The sequence below is a fragment of the Castor canadensis genome, chromosome 6 (assembly GCF_047511655.1).
Source record: "Castor canadensis chromosome 6, mCasCan1.hap1v2, whole genome shotgun sequence".
Lineage (NCBI taxonomy): Eukaryota > Metazoa > Chordata > Mammalia > Rodentia > Castoridae > Castor > Castor canadensis.
Genome location: NC_133391.1, coordinates 91,119,612 through 91,138,496, shown reverse-complemented (window position 1 = coordinate 91,138,496; position 18,885 = coordinate 91,119,612). Strand labels below are relative to the sequence as shown.

General features: G+C 35.3%; 1 pseudogene; it reads left to right on the top strand.

The window, feature by feature from the left end:
- Positions 1-11,513: 11,513 nt before the first annotated feature.
- LOC141424300 (small ribosomal subunit protein eS26-like) lies at positions 11,514-17,640 on the top strand (annotated as a pseudogene).
- Positions 17,641-18,885: the final 1,245 nt, after the last annotated feature.

The window sequence follows — 18,885 nt, the reverse complement described above, 5'->3', positions numbered from 1 at the left end:
AGGCCCTGGAGAACATTTAGGTATACCATGGAGTATCCCAGTTCACTAGAACAGACAAGAGAAAGTACATCTGAAAATTTTAGTTATATGTAGAAAAATGTTATTTTAATTCAAAATTATTATTAGCAACTCAATTACAGATGTATAACTTGTGAGAGGCACTACTGGAAAGAGATAGTAGGTCACAGAGATTGAGAAAGATGCTTTTTTGTTTTAACCAGTTTCTTTGAAAAAATATGCCTCCCACCTACAGACATATCCTACATATATTAATGGCAATTTTGCAGTCTCTGATCAGAATATTTCCAAATTGTTTGTGTCCCACATGTGAGAATCCATGGCAGGACACATGGGTGTAAATGAAGTTTATTAAAAGCTAGAGAGGGGAATTAAACAAGGGCATGGTGGAACTAGGTGGAAGCTGGAAGAAGAGAAAGAGAGTCTTTCTCTTTCCAGGTGCTTTTAAAACTTGTGCTAACCTATTTGGAAGGGAAGAACCTGGTGATTCCTAACCACCAATCAGTGAGTGGGCAGGGGCATGGGTGGTCCCTGGGCCAGGTGGGGATGGTTTGAGTTGTTCCTGAGCGTTATTCCTGTGTGAATAACATGCACACATCTGCAATTGAAAAGAAGACTGAGAGAAAGAGAGGAAAGTTAAACCTGAAATGCAATACTAAGTCATATATTTTCTAAGAGTCCCAAAGTTTCCCTAATTCTAGCTCCCTCACATAACGATTATGACTCACTAGTAATGCCTGCATTGCTTAAAGTTGAGACCCACCCTGCATTTTATAAATTAGACAAGTGACTTAGTATAGATGCCTAGATAAAAATCAGTGATTAATAAATATCCAGATAAGGACAGTACAAGAATAACAGTTATGTTCTATAAATAGTTTATCCTATTTATAGGCAGGGATATATACACATTAACAAACTATATTTTTTAAAACACCTTGTGTTTAAGTTTATTCCATAATGCAAGGATAGTTTGAACTAGAAAACTTAGTATTGTTATTGAGCACATTAAAAGATTTTAAAAGAATCTCAATACATGGAGAAAAATGTTTTATAAAATTAATACCAGATCTGTGGTATTAATTGAGCTGTGAAGAGAAATCTACATTTGCACACTTACTGTACCATTATTCATGACAGCCAAGATATGGAATCAGCTTAGATGTCCATGAATAAATGAATAGATGAAGAAAAACTGTTCTATATGTATGCACAATGGAATATTGTTCAGCCAAAAAAAAAAGGATGAAATTCTGTCATTTGCAGCAACATTCAAGGAACAGAAGGAGATATGTTATGTGAAAACAGGACAGAAAAACAGTGCATGTTTTCACTTGTATGTCAGAGCTAAAGATTTGATTTCAAATTTACCAGAGCTTGGGAAGAGTGTGGGGAAGAGAGGACGATTAACAGGTACAAGCATGCAGTTGGATAGGAAGAAAAATTTCCAATGTGCTGTACCACAGTAGGAAGACTATGGTTAGCAACAATCATCTGAGCATTTCAAAGCAGCTAGAAAAGAGTATGTTGAATGTACTCAACACAGGAAATAATAAATATGCCAGTTACCTTTATCTGATCATTGCACACTGCATACATGAATTGAAATATCACACTGTATACCATAAATATGTGCAATTATTGTGTCAATTAAAAATAAGTATATATTTTTAAATTTTTAAATATTTTTGAAAAGATGGAAGCATGGCTGTAGTGGTCAAGTGTGAAGTCCTGAGTTCAGACTTTAGTACTACCAAAAACCAAAAGTACAACTGAGGCAGGGGTGCAGCTCAAGTAGGAGAGTGCTTGCCTTAGCAAGCGTGAGGCCTGAGTTCACTTCTCAGTACCACCGAAAAATATTCTTTTGAGCATATTTGGAATGGGACAGATTTAATGACTGGGGTTTTCATTGTAGACTAAATCATTAGAATTATACATTGAGCTACATATATGAAATTATTCTGTAGACTCTTAATGGGGCAGAGTCACACAAACTACTTCTTATCACTGTCTTTTCACTATTAGCAACAATAACCTAAATCACACAGTTTAATCTTAACTTTTGCTTTCCAAGAAATGAATTCTAACGTAAAGATTACATCAAAAATTTCAAAATTGTTAACCTCTTTAGGGAGAAAGGAATGGGGAAAAAAAATTGGTTTATACTTACAGGATTATAACCCTAATTAGATACCATGAGAGGGTTGATTTACTATGGGAAACAAAGCACTTATGTTCTAACTTGGGCATTTGGGTAAATCTTTATGCTGCATGTTATATAATTATGGTGACAAGTAGTGACAATGTCCTCAGTCTTTGAGAATTACACAGTAATAGTCTGTTTTGAAGACTATTCAAAGATTCAAGACTACAATGGGAATGAACCACTAAAATTACCCATTTTTCTCCCAAGAAAAGTTAAATTCAGATAGAATCAGCTTTAAATAATTGAAACACATGAAAGGAATCATAGCATAGATAGTGCAAAAGTGTGAGAAATACAAATGATTTGTTTTTAGCTTTACAATGTGACATACACAATTCTTTTAAAAGATGGATCACCCTCTTTATTATGATTTGTTTACACAGTGTTTTCCAATCAGTGCTCTAAGCAACCTTGTTTGGTAACAATGCTAACAGACATTCCAAGGAAAAAGAATTCCATGCTTAATGAAGTTTAGAATCCATGCAAGTAGAACCCATACATTATTTAAAGTGTATTTTGCATAATAAAGGCTCTGAGAAATTGTGCAATAAAGACAAAAGTGGAGAATCTTCCCACAAAATATTTATTAAGAATAATATTTAATATTCTATGAAAGAAGTACCAAATACATTTGAAATACATGGAGCAAAGCAAGGTTAAAGGGGCCTCTTTATCTTGAGATTTTTATCTTTAGCACTTCTCATACTATTTTTTAAGCCAATAATCTCATATATGTCCTAATGTCTTCCAAAATGAACGTTTCTTGCTTAACAGATTCTCATTGAAATGTGAAAGACAGGAGTGACTGAGAATACTTCGGACATTTCAGGGGGAGAAGATTTTTTAAATAATATTTCAAAAATCAAACCTCTTTCCATAAATATATAATACAATAATTTCCCACTTCCACTTCACAGCTTTCTCACTTTCCTTTCCATTTGCTTTCTGGTGTTTGTTTTTCATCCATTCTCAAATATTCTCATAAAATATGGTCAGATTATAGACTATCTTTGCAGTAGAAAAATGAAATCAAATTACTTCCTGGCGCATTCTTCACAATAGCTTAACTATGAAAAACAGCGAAGATGCCCCACTACTGATGAATGGATTAAGAAAACGTGGAGTTTATATCCAATGGAATGTTATTCAGCCACAGTGAAGAGTGAAATTTTGTTATTTGCAAGTAAATGGATAGATCTGGAAAACATCATCTTAAGTGAATTTAGCGAGGTTCAGAAAGCCAAAGGTCACATGTTTTCTCTCATATGTGTAATACAGACCTAATAAAAACACAAGCAATATTATGGAAAGCAGGCCATGCTAAGGGGAGGTCACTACAAGAGAAGGAGGGTAAAAGAAGGAAATTAAGAAGGTGAAAATTGTTGATGTATTCTCTATACAAAAATGAAATATTGAAATCACCATAAGAAGGAGACAAAGGTAGAAAGGAGAAAAATAGAAATGTACCAATTCAGGTTATAATACATATGTACATGAAATATCATAAGGAAGCTCCCTGTATAGCTATCTTAAATAAACAAAAATGTCATTTTTTTTAAACAATATTGGAGAGCGGGAGGGCAAAACAGGTCCTGTCTGGGGGGTTGGTACCAGTGGGAGGGGGGAAGGTGTAGGGAAAGGGTATAGGAGGGTGAATATGGTGCAAATACTGTATACACATGTATGTATATAAAAAATGAGACCTGGTGAAACTACTCAAGAAATAGGAAAAGGAGTTAAAGGGGAATGGTGGAGGGGGTGAATTCAACTATGATATTTTTAATATATTGTAAGAACTTTTGTAAATGTCACAATGTACCCCCAGCACAATAAAAAAAAAATAAACAAAAAATTCTGAGATTACAATAGATCCCCCAAAAATAAATATATAGTGTAGAAAAAATAAATATATTGTATTGAAAGTATAGTTTATGCTTCACATCACAATAGTTAAACATCAGTAAACTGTAACACAGTAACATAATAATACAGTAACATTATTTCTGTACATTTTATTTCTATATATTTTATATACACATAGTTTATGAGAACATCTTCCCATCTGGGAAGAGGCACAGGTACACAGATGAAGCACAAATGAATAAAAGAATTTGGCTAGAACAAGGAGCTTGTACATCAACTAAGTAAGAAGTAATAAATAAAGCTAAGTTAACAAGAACTCACAAATAATGGAGCTAAGAGGAAGCACTTTGTCACGTTTATTCAGAATGTTGCCATAATATTTCTATTTGTTTGCTTTACTCTTTTTCAAGAAGGACATTCCCTGTGATACAATATGAGAAAGAACTTGCACTTTTGCCTCCTCCCAAATATTCCCCTATTCAGAGACTCCCTTAAATAAACAACCCTGAAAGGAAGAGGTCTTGTAGGACACACAACCAGTTGTATTCCTTCTGCCCTGCTGCTTTATTACTCACCCTAGGTCTCTATCAACATGTGTTCCAGTTTGAACAGTGGATTGTTTTGACTGCCCTATTTACAGAGCACCTGTGGCCAAGCCCCTTAGGCAATATTAAAGTCACTTCAGGTTGAATTGTCTTCAGTAGGAGTTATCCAGAGTTCTACCTAAAATACTTGATACCTCATAAAACAAATAGATTATATGAAGGCAAGGAAGAAACAATAATTTTTAAAAGTAGTCTGAGTTTTTTGAAAAAAGCACTCCAATAAAATGTACTTGGCATTTTAAAAAATTAAGTTCCTCCAAAAATACTCCAAAGAAATTTTGGGAAAAATAAGTAGAGTAATTGCTCATGCTGTTGGGCATTTTCATGGAACAAGCACCAGTCTAAGCAGCAGCAACCTCATCTGTAGATTGACCACTTTAGATGGTCAAGCACTGTTTTAGGAAATTTATATATACCATTTCATTTAACCATGTGAAAATACTCTGAAATAGACATTTTCATTCTGCCCTTTTTGCATGTGAGAAAACAGAAACATAAAGAGGTGATTTTGCCCAAGGACTCTAGCTGGAAAGTGACAGAGAAATCTTTTTTTTAAGTGTGTATTAATTGTATAAAGTAAGGAGTTTAATTGCGATATCTCCATACATGTATACAACATATTTTGATCATATTCACCTCCTTTATTACTCTTTTATCCCATCTTCCTTTTTTAAAAAAATAATGTATCTTTATGACATCTTCATGTGCGTATGATGTAGGTTGAACACATTTATCACCCCATAACCCTTTCTTTCTTCCTTCCCTCTTCCCACTGTATAACCTGTTTTTTAAACTACTGCTTTTTAAACTATCTGTGATTACTCCTGATGTGATCAAAGCCAAAGCACCTTCTTTTCATGCTCATTAGATAGTACTTTTGTTAGAAATACCATTTTTTGGCATAAGGCTAGCTCTTCCTGACTCCAGACTAGGTGCTCTTTGGTTTCTTTTTTGGTGCAAAAACTGGTCCATGCCTCTGTAATATGTATTCTCAGATATTGCTAAGACAACTTTTGTCTCTTATTTGTATCTCTTAGATGGTAGAATATTCAAGAAAAGAGTTATTGTCACTTCCTAATAAACTTATATCCTAGAAAAAAGGATTTACTTGATATGTTTCTTGGGCTCCAGCAGGAAGCCTGAATCTATAAAGACAGCGACATTAGAATTTTACCCACCACTATTGTCCAAGCACAGAATAGAAGTAACTTTGACATCATGTCAGTTAGGAATGCTTTCAGCAACCAATAGTAGAAATTCCATCTGACAGAAGCATAAACAAATCAGGGTTATTTTTCCACTCTCAAGACATCCAGAGCTGCATGTTTCTGGTATTGTTAATGCTGCACAGGGATGCTGTCAGGGGTCCAGTCTCTTCCTGTTTTTGAGTTGTTATCTCAAGTATGTTGTTCTCAGTGAAACGTGTTATGTAATGATATCAAGATGATCACAAGAATTTCTTATGATGCTATATTTGAGGTAGGAAGAAGAAGGGAAGGAGTTTGTGCAAACTGCATCTAACCCTTCTTTCAGCAGGCTTTAAAATATATTTTTTGGGCAACCTCTAGAGAAAAAGAATATGTGGATTTCTAGTTTCAAAGGGTGGACAGTGGAGATGGAAAGTCAGATAGTGGAGATGTTTGTCAGGTTGGTTAATCAAATGTCTGCCACAAGAAGCATGCCATGACTTGGAATCTCCTGACTGGTTTGAACCCTACCCTTCCCTCTCTATACTCAAGTCTGGAAATGTGGGGAATATGGAAGGAATCTGCATCCTCTATAATCTTGGAGACATAGCTTTTCCTCTTCACTGCAACCCAATATGTCATTGGTCACAGACAGAAAAGTTCATCAAATTCTTTTACTATTTTCTCTAGCTCTACAGTGTATGTCACACCTCTCCTTTCTTTTTCTCCTCCTCCCCACCAACCTGAAATGATTAGGACTAGAAAAATCATTATTAATTAAAAGCATTGTTAATATTTTGATAAGTACATAGGGCAAAGTGTAGAAGAATATATATAATTAGTTAGTTAACTAGTGAGTATTGGAAGTTGTTGCTGGGAGATGACAGGGGATCCTTCACTCTACACATATATTTTTCTGTGTCACTTGAACTTTTCATAGAAGCTATATTATTTTTAACCTATAGAAGCAATGAGATATAAACAGACAGCTAATGAATTTATTATTAGCTTTTCATCCTTCAGGCTGAATAACCTCAACTCAATTAATTTTCCCAAAGGTCCTATTTTCTAACAAACTTTGTGGTTTATCCCTGAGCCTTTACCAAGTTCCTCAGATAGATAGTCTTTAACAATGAGCAAGTTTGCATGATTTAATTCACTCTCAAGTCAGACTACTAGAGTGCTAAAACATTCATAGCATTCTGCCTGCTTGAAAATTAAATTTAATAGCTTTCCCTCTAAATAAATGTCCATGCATTCCAGGACATGCTAGCCTTGCACAAATTTTGCTTGCATTTTAGCTGTCAGGTTACCACAGTTGATGGTTTATAAAAAGTGACTTGATCAGGCTTCAATATAAAGCTGGTATCTTCTACAGTAAAGCATCCTAAGTCCTATGCATCAAGTTGGATACATTTCTTTTGATTGATACGCCCAGTAATTGGTCTTGGAGCTTTTCACATCAGTGTACTACATAATAATATATCCATGAGTCTCTGTCTTCATATGACATAAACAACTGCAAATTTTGTCTCGTGTTCTTTTGGAAGGATAATGCTGTTGACCACAAGATTGAATTGTGGTTTCTGGGTTCAGTTGTAAATTCACAAGGTTCACAGGTCATAAGTAAAAACAATGACGTTGTTTCATTCAGAAGTCCATTCTCAAATTTGTTAGAATCTTCTTTTTCTTTACTACCCATACAAAAATGGCTCATAGGGGTTTTTACGTGTATGCTTAGGGAGATGATGGATCAATATTTATTAACTTAAATGGTGACTATAGGAGAAAAAGAATTTTGGTGGGGAAGGGAAGCATATTTTTGACTTGCCAAGAAAAAGAATCCAATGTTTCCAACCTATATTTGTTTATTCTTTTCCAACACAATCTATAGTATTTTTTGTCCTTTTGGCCCAATATTTCACATCCTGCTTTTCTGACATCCATGTAAAATATGTCGGAAAGGATACATATATAATAATATATTTATAGTAACTTTACCCCAAAGTAGTTGAGAAATAGAAATTAGAAAAAAAAAAAAAAGCTCCCCGAATGTCCAAAAATAGGTACTCCAAAGTTCAAAACCTATGAGTTGCTTCTGAGCAGTACCTTTATCTTCACTCAGATAACACACTTCATTCCACAAAAAAGAGCCAAAACAAAGAAAACGCAACAGCTATTTCACTATAGTGTTTGAGACAGAAAAACTGGAAAGTAGCAGAAATATGAAGAGCACAGAGATAAATGATGGTCTTTAAAGAGGAGAAGTAAATACACAATTTCTACCATTCTGCTTCTTGATATCAACACTGAATCAAGAGGGACTTCTCTCAATAGGGAAAGGGTAAGGAAACATCTCCCAGCAGACTCCAGTAATGCCAAAGACCCCTGAAGTATTTGCTTCTGGAAACCTGTAGCCTTCATAGCCCCTGAGCCCAGTTTTGGGAGTTTCTAGGTAATCATACCACTGCAATGTCCCAGAGAAAGAGCCCAGCCCACAGTGTGACTTTCCCTCAATCAAGTTTCCACAGCAAGATGTCCTCTTGAGATCTCCCACCCACCTGGGGCCCTGTGAAGCAGCCAGGCAGCAACCAAGCTTGGCCCACCAGTACTGCAAACTAGCCAGGTGGCCCTGCCTACTTTCCTGCTGTGTCAGAAGCATCCTAGTAGTTTGCCCATCCATCTTCTATGCCAAGAAACATCCAGAAAACTGGAGTTGAGTAGCTTGGCCCACACATACCCTAAGAATCATATAGGCATCCTTGACCACCCACTCACAACTCCAAGAAGTAGCTGAGCATTCTACCCTGAGAGACTCATTCTACTGAGGCCCCAGGAAGCAGTCAGCAGCCTCTCCCACCCTCATTCCTCCATAAGAAGTCGTGCAGCCTGTTATCATAAGTTCAGCCTACTAAGGTCCTGAGATGTAGATGAGTAGGGCCTTTCACTCACTCTCAGACCCAAGATGCAACTGAGCAACTTTCCCTGAGCAAGATGTCTCCAAAGACCTCTTGAAGTCACCCACACATCTCTGAAGCACTGGCATCTACTGAGGTAGCCCAGCCATTATGCAGCCCTCAAACACTGACAGATGTTCAACTCTGCTACCAGGCACACCGTGCTGCCCTCACCCAGGCACACTGCAGTGGCCCCACTCTCACATGGCCCTTAGAAATTGACAAGCATCAGACCTCTGCTATCATGCCAGCCATGCCTCACCTGCACAGAACTACCAGTGCAGCTCCACCACCACAAGCACACAGAAACTAACAGATATTTCTAATCTGTAGCCAGATACACTTACTCAGGACACAGCAAATCTATCCCACCTAAGAAAACTGCCTTCCACCTGGCAGCACAATGCCACAACCCCTGCAGCCAAGGCTTATGAGACACTGTGGAAGTTGTCCACCTGATTATAGATCAAAATATTATAGGGACACTAAAGTGTCCAACTTGAACCAAAGCCAGTATAGCCTATCTGACCAACACCTTAGGACACCAGGATAAAAGCCACCCTTTAAAACTGGTAGAGTTACCTTTCAAATGGTAGGGCCATTTGATGCACAAATGTGAATGTAAGCAGATTAGTGGAATGAAAAGAGGTAAGGTAACATGATACTCCTAAAGGAACACAATAAATATATCTTTACCAACAGATTCTAAAGAACAGGAAATCAATGAAATGCCAAAAAAAAATTTAAATAATTTTAAGGAAATATAATGGGATACAAGAGAATATAGATAAGAAATTCAATGAAATTGGGCAGACAATCCATAGTATGAATGAGAAATTCAGCAAAGATACAGAGATGATTGAAAAGAACTAAACAGAAATCTTGGAGCTAATAAATTCAATAAATGAAATAAAAAATATAGTTGACAGCTTGAACAATGGACTTGATCAAACAAAAGAATTTCTTGAACACAGCTCTTACAATATAACCCAGTTTGAAAAAGCTTAAAATAAGGCCCATGAGATTGATAAGACACCATTAAGCAAGCGCTTTCACATTATGCTATTACAAGGAGAGAGAAGAGCCATAAAATACATATTTAACAAATTAACTACTTAAAACTTTGTAAGTCTTAGGAAATATATAGATAGCCAGATCCAGGAAGCTCAAAAGATCCCTAATAGTTATAGTGAAAACATGTGTTGTTCAAGGCATATAATAGCCAAACTGTCAAAAAGACAAGATAAATTCTAAAAACAACAAGAGGAATGCATCAAATCATATATAAGTGAATTTCCATTAAACTAACAGTAGACTTTTCTGCAGAAACATTTTAGGCCCAGAGAAAATAGGATGATAGAGTAAAAGTCCTGCCAAAAGAAAAATGCCAACCAAGGATACTATGCCCAGCAAAACTATTCTTTAGATATGGAGAAATACAGTCTTTTCAAGAAAGGCGAAAAACAAGGGATTCATCACCACTAAACCAGTCCTCCAAAAACTGCTTAAGGGAGTCATATATTAGAAGCAAAAGAATGCATATCATCATTAAAACATGAAAGTACAAAACTCACTATTGCAACAGATATACAAAAAAGAAAGATAAAATAAGCACACATTATTGATATAGAAAACCACCAAACCACAAACATAAACAATAAGAAAGGAAGAAAGAATACAGGATATACAAAACAAATATTTAACAGCATGACAGAGTATCTTATCAGTAATAACCTTGAAAGCAAACAGATTAAACCCCCCCAGACTGGCTGAATGTGTATTCATGTGTATATATATATATATATATATATATATATATATATATATATATAAAAAGACCCAATGTTACACTGCCTACAAGAAACTAACTTTACCAACAAGATACATATATATTCAAAGTGAAAAAAAGAAAAATATATGATGAAATCAGAAACTACAGATAAACAAAGGTAGCTATGCTTATATCAGATGAAGTAGACAATAAGTCAAATTGTCAAAATAAGGTCACAATATAATGGCAAAGAGATAAATTCAGCAAGAAGTAATAACAGCTGGAAGCAGTGGTTCACACCTGTAACCAGCTACTCAGGAGGCAGAGATCAGGAAGGATCATAGTTTGAGACCAGTCAGGGCAAAAAATTAGCAAGACCCTATCTCAACAAACAAGATGGATATTATGGGTCATGTCTGTAATCCCAGCTATAGGTAGAGTGATTGAGGTCCAAGGCTGGCCCTGGATAAAAACACTATATTCTATCTGAAAAACAGCTAAAACAAAAAGGGCTGTAGTGTGGCTCAAGTGATAGAGCACTTGCCTAGCAAGTGTGATGCCCTGAATTCAAACCCCAGTACTTCACATACATATATAAATAAAAAGAGGAAATAATACTGTAAATAAATATTTACCCATGCTGGAGCACTCAATTATATAAAGCAAACATTATTATATATAAAAGGAGAGAGAGAGAGAGACACTAATACAATGATAGTTGGGTATTTCAATATACCACTTTCATCAATGGATAGCTAATCGAGAAGAAAAAATATCAACAAAGAAACATTAAACTATACCACACACCCAGTGGACCTAAGAAACAGTGACAAAACATTTCATTCAACATATATAAAATACATATTTTTCTAATCAGCACATGGACCATTCTCCAATATAAATAATATGTTAAGTCAAAACATATCTCAACAATTTTTTTAAAAATCAGAATAATAGCATATCTTCTCTGACCACAATGGAAAAAAAACTAGAAATCAACAAGAGGACATCTTGAAATTTTACAAGTGTATGGAAATTAAACAACATTCTCTTGTGAACAAATAATAGTTTAGTGAAAAAATTAAGAGAGAAACTAAGAAATGAATGAAAATGCAAAATACCAAAAACCTACAGAATATACCAAAGGATTTGTACTTATAAGTGCTTCCATCCAAAAACTAGAACTATTTCAAGTAAACATCAAGTAAATGATGGAACTCAAAGGATTAGAAAAGGAAGAATAAACCAAACCTAATTAGTATAAGGAAAGAAAAAAGGATTAGAGCAGAAATGAACAAAATTGAGGCAAAAAAAAATTTTAAAAGTTCAATGAAATGAAGGGTTGGATTTTTTGAAAAGATAAACAAAACTGACAAATCCTTAGACTAACAAAGACGCAAGAGAAGACCCAAATAAAGAACATCAGAGATGAAAAATGAGACATTACAACTGATACCATAGAACTTCAAAGGACTGTTAGAGACTATTAACAACAATTACTTAGCATCATATTGGAAAACTTACAAAACTGGATAAACTTCTGGACTTATAATTTACCATAACTTAACCATTAGAACATAGAAAACCTGAACTGGACAAATAACAAGTTTCACAGAAAACTTGTGTCTTGTATCTATATACAGAAAAAAGAAAATAAACAGACCACTATCTCTCAGCACATACAAAAGTCAACTTAAGGTGTGATCCATGCTTCCAAGATGCCAAAAATAAAAGAGAGAGAGAGAGAGAAAGGAACAACAGTTGTGCCAAAAAGGGCTGTGGCCACATGCTGCCTATTCACCAGACAAATTGTGCCCACTGCGTGCCCAGGACAAGGTCATTAAGCAGTTCATCATTTAAAACATAGTGCAGGCCACAGTCATCAGGAACATTTCCAAATCAAATGTCTTCCATGCTTCTCAAACTCTTTGTGAAACTGCATTACTATGTGAGTTGTGCCTTTTACAGGAAGGTGGTCAAGAACTGACCTCCTGAGGCCCAGGATGGAACAAACCCGCCCTGATTTAGACCTGCTTGCCTCCACCAAAGCCCATGGAAGGAGCTGCATCTTTAAGGACTGAGGAAAAACTGTCTTCTGGAAAAAACAAAATAAAATGGAAATTATACTTTTTAAAAATCAACTTAAAATAGAACAAAGACTTAAATGCGTGCCCCAAACCATGAAACTACTAGAAGAAAACACAAGAACTGACTCAGGACATTGACATGGGCAAATATTACTTTCATATGTCCCCAAATACACAGGCAACAAAAGCAAACATTAATGAATCAATCATATCAAACTAAAAAACTCCTTGCAGGAAAGAAATTAATAAACACAATGAAGAGACAACCTACAGAAAGGGAGAAAATATTTGCAATCCATTCATCCAACAAGAGATTAATATCAAGAACATATAAGGAACTCAACACAACTGCAAAAAAAAAAATAATCTGACAAATAACCTAAACAATCATTTTTCAAAAGAGGATATACAAATAACCAACGAGTGTATGCAAGAAAGACTAGACATCCCTAATCATCAGGGAAATGAAAATCAAGACCACAATGAGATATCGTCTCACTCAGTTAGAATGTCTATATCAAAAAGACGAAAATAACAAGTACTGACAAGTACAGGAACAAAGGGAAACTCTCAACCTCTGTTGGCAAGCATATAAATTAGTAGAGTTATTATGTAAAACAGTATGGAGTTTCCTAAAAAAAAGAAAGAAAGAAACTAGAAATAGAAATATTACATGATCCATCAATCCTACTGCTGGGTATATAGTTAAAGGAATTGAAGTCAGTATGTTAAAGAGACATCTGCACTCTCATGTTTATTGCTGTACTATTTGCAATAACCAAGATATGGAGCGAACCTAAATGTCAATCAATGGATGGAGAAAGAAAATGTGTTATATATATATATATATATATATATATATATATATATATATATATATATATATCGCTATTTGAATAGCTACTAGAGAGGATTTTGAATGTTCCCTACACAAATAATAATAAAAGTTCAAGGTGAAAGATACACCAATTACCTTATGTGATCATCACACCCTGTATACATATATTGAAATTTTACACTTTACCCTCAAATACATATAATTACTATGTGTCAAGTAAAAATAAAAATATGCAAAAAATTTAAATTATTGAATTTCTCATATAAATGTCTTCATGTCTTAAAAACTAAAAGTACTGTGGCACAAGTAAATTTTCTAGCTTGACAACCTAAGCTAAATATATGAATTAAGTACACTATTACTAAATGGTTGCAGGTTTGGTAAATGGATGTAAAAGGTTTTTACATCCTTTTCAGTTATTTTAGCAATATATACATATAGTCAAGGTACAGTAATGAGTTTTTTTCACCTTATCTGGTCTCGTCTTATACCCCAAGTATGTTCCAAGTGTCTTCTAGAAATTATATTTCTCTAAAATTTTAATGTGATTCTCTCATGATCCTGTTTAAAATTTTCCAATGGTTCATTGCTACTTGTAAGGAAATAATCTAAATCTCTATGTGACATAAAAGAAGTCTGAGAACAATTTCTGGAAAGATAACTGACAACCAGTCATACATAACAACCCCTGAGGATGCTGCTAGATTATGTTGAAAACAATGACCTAAAACCTTCAAAAGCAAAGTTTCCATTCATGGAGATTTCCTATAGAAATGCTTTATACGTGTGAGTGCCTAATAAGGAAATGCCAGTAAGTTAGAAATTTATGTCACTGTACATTCAGGAATTTTATGAGATGTAAAAACTTACATGAGAAGTTAAATAAATTGTTAAAAATACAAGAATTAGTCTGAAGTGGCATAAGAGGTTGAATCCAGGTCCATAAGAGAAATTAAACATTCAAAGACTAGACTGTGTTTATATACTGCAGGGAAAACTGATAAAATAATGAAATATAAGCAACTGAAATTCCCCATCATTATCTAATCTAGAGGTCACAAATTGAGGCTGAAGGTCAGATTTTGCCTAAGGTAGACTTTATCTCATCTGCACATTGAATTTCTGGATTTTAATATCCTATGCCTTTTCTAAGGTTTATTCACATACTAGGATCAGTCCATTAACTGTTATTGGTCCACAAGAAGATAATTACAAAATTGAGCATAAGCTTTTAGAAACTTTTATAGCAATTTAATAAAGTAGTCACATATCTGTGGAATCCACATCATCAATAAAATAAGTCCCATATTTCTTATGTCTTTGTATTTCTAATTTCACTTCTTTAGCAATTCATTTTTACTATATTTTACAAAAGTACCAGTGCACAACCAATTGCAATTTTTTAAAATTAATACTTATCAGATAGTGTGAGATGTGCTGCTATGGGTCTACCACAGTCTCAACTATTTCCCACTCTTATTTTAGGACAGTTTCACACAAATGTCAAGCTCCTGGTGGCATATGAGCTGATCCTTTCTCATTCATTTAAGTCTATTTATAGATGAGGCTGGAAAACAACAGCAGTTATGATAAGTGTGTTGCTGAAGTCCGACCGAACCTTGCATCTCTTTGTGTATTACATAAACCCAGACACTTCCTATTGACTTAAAATTTCTATGGCCCTGAAAACATTTGCAGATAAACAGATAGCTAATTGAAAGATGTTGTTAGTACATCACAGCTACACTTAAACACACATCATGAATTGCCTTGTTTCACGTAGACAATGAAAACAGAATTGATTTAGCTAGAAGCAGGTAGAGTAGGCTAAAAGCAGATTCAAGCAGTTGGAGAGTGTTGCAGCCAACTAGGAAACCATTCTTCCTTTCTGGATTAATCCATCCTTCAAACCAATGTGATCCTCAAATTCCAGGTGCCAAGTGCTTGGTTCCCTGTTATAATTTTCTTCACAATTGCAGCTTATTGAAGTGTATCATATGTTTGAATGCTACAGTACACACAGCAATGCTCTAATCTTCTGGAGCAATTACTTCACTTGTACCCAAGATGGATTCCCTCCTTATCAAGAAAAAAAGCTGAGAGCTGTAACCTCCCCTCATGATTTTCAAGTCTTTCTAATAGTGTTAAATACTGACTCAGTAACTTAACTTTTCTTTCTTACATGTCATCCTTATAACTTTTAGAGACCCTTCCCCTACTCACTGAAATCATCTCCAGTTTATCACAAGTAATACAAATGTGGACTTGAGATTCTTGGCTATTCATAGGTAGGTAGAAAAAGAAAATCAAAGGAGAGTAGCAGAATAGCTAGCATACTAATCTTTCAAGCTTAATTCTGCATTAAGACCCACAAGTATTTTGGAGATGGGTTATAAATTTTAATCCTGGACAAACAGTGTTATAGAAAAGCTAGGTTCTCAATTTGGAATGAAACTACAAGAGGATGGGTTTTCACACATACCTTACAATGGGCTAACAGATAAGAAGTATGTGAAAATATGTGTTTAGTGAATTAATTGATGGCTGAATGACTCAATCAATGAAACTGTTGTAAGACTCACTTGAAAGTCCTCTCAATGTGGTTATTTTCCCAAACTATCCCTTTTCTGCCAAGTCCAGACTCCCTAAGAGCCAACTCAGTTCTCCCAGTCCACACATTTGCTCTCAGTTCATTGGCAGCAACAGAGTGCCCACTGTGGGGTGGAGCACCATAGACCTGCTGGGTCAAGGATAAATAGGGCTCTGTTGTGGCTGGCAGGGAGCCCTGCCTGGAAGCTAACAATTGCATGGAATCAACTGACTAGCTTCTCTAAGTAGATATGGAGCTAATGAGAAGCCAATATCACCCTGTCTTGCCCAGGCAATAGAGAGAATAGATATGTTTAATATAAAAAAAAATCAACAAAGAAATTTTCCATATTTGGGATTATGTTATGTCACACAAAATCTGCCTCCAAAGACAAAATTAATTTCATTTCCCCTGATCATCATGATATACAAACCTTGAAGTAAGTCTAAACTAGGTAAATTTAGGAAAAGTTACTCAAACCAAGAAATTGTCTGAATCAACCTTTGGCAATAAAGGGGTCACAGATGCTGTGGCCAGGCTGCTCTCATACACTGCCAGAAAATTTGATTCTAGACAGATTGCAACATTTTATTCAATATTCTAAATGGAGTCATTCTTATTTTAAGAACTAATTCTGCATATTACTTTTAAAATGTTTTACAGAAAGCACAAGGAATTCCAATACTGCCTAGATGTTCTTACAGACCAGGAATTTTCTGACGAACTCAGTGAATAAGTCCACAATGTTTTCAGAGATGTAAGTGATTTTTATTAAATGAATATACCTCTGTGGGTTGGTACCAAATAACCCCAGGGAAGAAGGTACAGTATTTGTTTCCAGCTTGCTATAAGGTGTTTTTCATTATAAAGTCACTTGTAAATGGTAAGATTTTTACTCAGTGACATTATTTGCAGCCAGCATGGAGTGCCTGACGAAGGCAGGAGGTCCCTCCTCCTTTGTCACCCACATTTCACACAGCACTTAGCTGACCTACATATGCTGTTGCCCTTGGCACTGAGCAACAAAGTCATTCACTTCCTGTGGGGTAACGGCTGCTGGGCATTCCACCCGCTTATGAGGGAGCCTTCTCCACGGCCAGGGGGCCTTGGTGAAGTGGGATGAAGCGTCTAAATTCCTTCCAGAGGCCTGAACTTCCAAAGTGTCTTCATTTGTGTATAACAGTATATTTCAGAATAATCCAGGGTTTAAAGCCATGATGTACTGAAGTTAAAAAAGAAAAGAAGAAAAAAAAAAAAAAAAACACTGAGTAGGAAATAGCCTTCTCAGTTTTAAGTCCGAGCCCATGAGTTAACAGATTCTTACTATGAGTTGGTGTTAATGACCTTTGAATAAGCAAGATTGAGAATATTGATCACCAAAGTGGCTACCAGCCACAAAAAGAGGGAGCTTGGGGTGCCAAAAGTAAAACAGTGAGCATGTCCTGGATTATTTGTGTCTGCAGTGAAAGAGACACATTGCTTGAATTTCCAGTCCCCAAATCCTGCAATCCCGGATAAGGCCAGAAGCCTATGCATAAAAAACAGTTGAGGCAATTGAGTTTTAATTACTAGCTAAGAAGACAGTCCCAAACTTCTGGGTTATCGTCTATCTCCATGAGCACAGTCCATTTTTAAGGCTTTTTTTTTTTTTTCTTCCAGATAAACAGTCTTCTCCAATCTGTATTCCCTTATTCAGTATTTCCCACTGCATAAAGGAAGGGCAGGTCCTAAGCCAGAGCCATGTGGTACTTTGTTGGCTACAACTTGTGGGAAGGAAGAGAAAAAAATGACCCAAACAAAAGATGTACTTGCAAAAGACACAGCATTTAACTTCTTTTCTCCTCCCTCTCAACAAATGCTTGTGCTTCAGAGCTCAGACCTCGTAGAGCTAATGCAAAGAGTATAGTGGGTATTTCTTGGTACAGAGGTAAAGAGAGTAAAGAATGGAGATGGAGTTTCCAGTTTAACAGTCTTGAGACCAACATTCCACACTTCACCTTGCACTGAGCAAAGCTAGTGTATTTTCTTCGACAATTGTAGTGAAAAAAGCAGAACTGGTTTAAACAGACTGTATTTAAAATTTACTAATTAGTTAATTTGTGAGGTAATGCCAAAGTAACTCTAAGCATGATGTCTCCAGCTGTAAATTAGGGTAAGTTGAATAAGTTTCTAAGACCAATTTTTCTGAATTTCTTAATTCCATAATGTATAAATTACTGCTATTTAATATTTTTAACTTTATAACTATATATAAAATAACTTAATAACCATTTTACAGTTTATGAATTTCTTAAATTTTTCATTCTGCAATATCATGCAAACTAAACTTTAGTTTTCTACTATTGAATCTGTACATGAATTTTCACAGGTTGTTTCTGGATTTCCTATCTTCCAATCATAATTTGATTGTCTTTTCTGTGACTGGATCTTGTTGGAAAAAATACTCTCAATAAATGCAAGACTTTTTAAAATAGTAATATATTTTCAAAGTTTCCAGTAAGTATTTGGACAATTATTTTACAATTAAAAGCATCAGAATAGGTACAAGGCCTACAGAAGAACCAACAAACTGATCTCCAAACAGTTATATGTAGACTACATATAAAATATCTCTATAACTCTGCCGAGGTTCCATGATCCCACTACAGAGACAGAGGAAGAACAAGGAATTTTAATAGATTTGTTTCACAGTAATTTTAACAGAATTATTTGAAAGAACCAGGAAGAAAAAGACCTAGCATTACTACTCTCACAGTTTAGGTT